Below are 3,693 nucleotides of genomic sequence, written 5' to 3'. Positions count from 1 at the left end.
AGAGACGTGCGGGTGAAACGTCCTTTCCTGTGATTGCTGCAAAACTATGGAATCATCTACCAGCTGCAGTGAAGATGGCCTCCTCTGTTGAACAATTCAAGAAGGCCATTAAATCCCATCTATTCTGCTAAGTGGACAATTAATTGCAAGGACTAAACTGATCATTCCGAGGTGTAGAACAGTTGTTTTAGTGGCCAAAACAAATATGGAGTAGTGTGTGTGCAGCGCTTTGTAACCGAAAGGAAAAGGCGCTATATCAAATGACTTTTGGATTGGATTGATTGGATTGGATTAGAAGATTCGCTTAACCGTCGGCTTCAAAGTCAAGCTTGAAAAGCATGTATTATGCAACCAAAATACATTTTACCACGTTGCTTTGGGTAATATACAGTAAATTGTGAGATATTTATTCACCATATAAAGGGGTAGTCATTTATCAGGTTCAACATTTGAATTTGCAAAACACACGAAGTGTTATTATAAAATGGATACTCCGGGCAAAAAAAATAATGTTACAAAATTTCAATAATCTTAGAAAACAACGACTTCATTCAGCTTCAATTTAAGCAGCATTTAGGGAAAACAGTAATATGCACGCCGTCTTGAATATTCATTTGGTTAGCCCATGACGTCTGTTCCCACTATCCTTTTCATTATTTTTCAATATTTGCAAACATTTGTGTGTACGGTGTCTCTCTCTTGTAGAAAATTAGGTTATAGCAATTATAACCTTACACATTCGATATTTATTCATTTGTGGTGGACCTTATTTGAATGATACATCATCATTGCATCTATAACAATTTTATTGCTAGAACTGTTTACTGAAATAATGATTTTTTTATACGAGTGTATGTCATAATGTCGATATTCCTTGTATACATTTGATGACATTTTCAGTTGTTTGCATGTCTGATTTCATTTCATCGCTTCAATTCAATATATCCAGCCTGGATGGCCCATTTGACAAATCGTCCCTGTTTTCACGAAGTGACGGATAAGAGGAAAATTTTCACTTTTTTCAATTTTGAGTTTTTTGCATTTTTGGACATCTATGACTTATATCTTGAACCTCAAAAAGTTTCAGATCACAATAATGTCTAATTACGTTGCTATGACGACATGACATTCAATAAAATACCGTGTAAAAGGATTTCTTGTTTTCACGAAGTGACGGATAAGCAGCCGTCATTACGTGAAAACAAACGAATACGCTTTGCACTCAAGAGTTTTTTCACGAAGTGACGGAAGGCAAATATTTACAGTTTGGAACAGCCGAAGACCATGAAATGGTGAGTTTTTTTGTAAATGTAGGAAAGGAAATAAATGTAATGCAGCCTTTAAAGTCATTTCGAGTGATTTCAACCCTTTTTAAACGTCTCTGATAGCAAAAATCCTTAAAATAACGTCCAATCTCTACATACATTGCCCCACATATTTATTTTCGTGTCAGTGAAAATTGAACTGAGTATTGCGTGTACTTTATTGTCACTCAATCGAACTTGAATGTAAATTCAGTCAAACCATAAGGGTTAGAATATTTTATAACATTTATCAAGACTAAATAGATTTAATGAAGGCTGAGGATTTGGTGAAATAATCGTATATAGGTGCAAAAGTTTAGGCCTAGCCTAGATCTAGTCTAATTTACATGCATTGCCATTGTGTTAACTCATACTCGTTAAGTTCTAACTTGTCTTCACAAGTTCCCAGGCCATATGAATAGTATTTGCAATAAATTTCCATAAAAAAATCACAAATGAATACATAGATTTTATTATATGCTTTGCTATAGTGAACTCATCGTGTAATTACATACTTTAAAAAATATGTAATGGAAAGATACCCCCACGGGGGGGGGGTCTATAAATAACAATATGAATGCTGAGATCATGAATTAATTTGGTAAAGTTAGTGGCCAACCTGTGTGGGCAAATAAGTTGAGTCCTTAGTTAAACTGAAGATTACTGGGGATTTATGTTTTAAATAAATCATCTCAAGTCCAGACTCAGTCTACATCTAATGTAGATAGAGCTTCATACTTTGTTGTTTGGTGGCCACTTCCTCGCCCTTATCTCTATATAACGTTTTACAGAAACTGAAAGAATCTACATAAATAATTGCACCTCGGATTTGATCATAATCATGATGATGAAGATATTTTCATTTTTTTCAGATGCAGTATATACAATAAGTGATGTTTCAGAGAACAAATGAGAGAAGTCCTGGAACTGGTACACTTGTTGCTGATGGTCAGATACAATTCCAGGTGAGAATTTTCATAGTGTTATAAACTCACATGACATCCTGTCAGTATAAGCAATTCATTGATTTTCACTCACTACCAAAATTAATTTCAATTGCAAATCTGGTAAACAATGAAGCTATAAAACTACGTTGATTCAAAGTTATAATCAGAAAATATTAATTTTGGAATACGTTATAATTTAGCAGATATACATGTATTTCTAAGTTGTAAAAGAACATTATTCTCATTTTAACAGATGCTTTGTGTACTGCCCTAGAGCATTACAAATTTGACATGTGATCATATTTTCAGCTGAAACTTTCTTATAAATTGGAAACATCTAATTGAAATATTTGCTTAAATTATCATTGGTAAATAGAGTGCATAAAGTATATTCTTGTACCATACTGACTGGGGAGTTTTATGTTTGGTAAGGGCAATTTAATATATTGAGTCTGCTATCTATTTTACAAACTTGATATTGGATTGACAAAAAACTTTGAAAACAAACAGATAATTTGTACATTATTTCATTCCACACACATAGGTTAGATCCAGGGCCGACACGCTTGTCAGATGTGTCATTGATGATTCCCTGAACATCGCAGATATGATCTGATTTGGTGACATGACAGTGGAATTGGTAGTGACTGGATTTTTATAGTGTGCCCTGGTTTTGAACTATTGAAGTAACCAAACTAGAAACATCTTCTGAGAACTCTGACTGCAATTCTAATGATGAAACTCTGTCTACACTTGTGAAAATGTGAAGGAGTTGGCTCTACCTCGTGGCCTTTCAGGTTCAGTGCTCTCATCTAACTTTCTTTTTCCAGCTGGGTAACTGATATCAATTTTAATTTTCTTGAGATTTTGACTTCAACATAAGTTTAGTTTTAATTTTGATAGGACTTTCAAATCTGGTTTCATTTTTAGAGCAGTGTATTATATAAAGAAACTATACTGCTTGAACTATAAGTCTCTGCTCTTATAGTGATATGATTATGAACTCCTTTAAAAATATTTTATATATACAGTCAAATATAAAGTTCAGAATAGTCACTTATCTTCTATACTTACATGTTAAAATTGCTTATACACATCGTCCACATATGGATGCAGAATAATTACCCTTTTTCATTCATTTGATTCGCATGTTTTCATTTTGCTTGGTGCTATCTAAAAAACAGAAATACTGCATATTTCTACATTTAAAATAAAACTGAATGTTATTAGCTGTATTGTGCTTAAATGAATTGTGTTAATACTACATATTCTTTAATAATAACAATCATACAATTTAGACTGACATGCATTGTGAAACTCGATAGCTGCATGATATATTACTAGTAAGGATGTAGGGGTGAAAATCATATTAGGTTTTTGTAAATTCATTTTCAAAAGCCAAATGTATTAATACAGACACCCCCCCCCCCTCTTCATGAGGT

General features: G+C 33.3%; 1 long non-coding RNA gene across 1 annotated transcript; it reads left to right on the top strand.

The window, feature by feature from the left end:
- The first annotated feature begins 982 nt into the window (after positions 1 to 982).
- On the top strand, positions 983 to 2,219 carry LOC121421606. The gene is made up of 2 exons (XR_005971009.1): positions 983 to 1,292; positions 2,177 to 2,219. It is a non-coding gene; the product is annotated as an uncharacterized LOC121421606 (long non-coding RNA).
- Positions 2,220 to 3,693: the final 1,474 nt, after the last annotated feature.

Source organism: Lytechinus variegatus, chromosome 9 (genome assembly GCF_018143015.1).
Source record: "Lytechinus variegatus isolate NC3 chromosome 9, Lvar_3.0, whole genome shotgun sequence".
Classification (NCBI taxonomy): Eukaryota; Metazoa; Echinodermata; class Echinoidea; order Temnopleuroida; family Toxopneustidae; genus Lytechinus; species Lytechinus variegatus.
The sequence above is the reverse complement of the archived record's forward strand: the minus strand, read 5'-3'. Positions and strand labels throughout refer to the sequence as shown.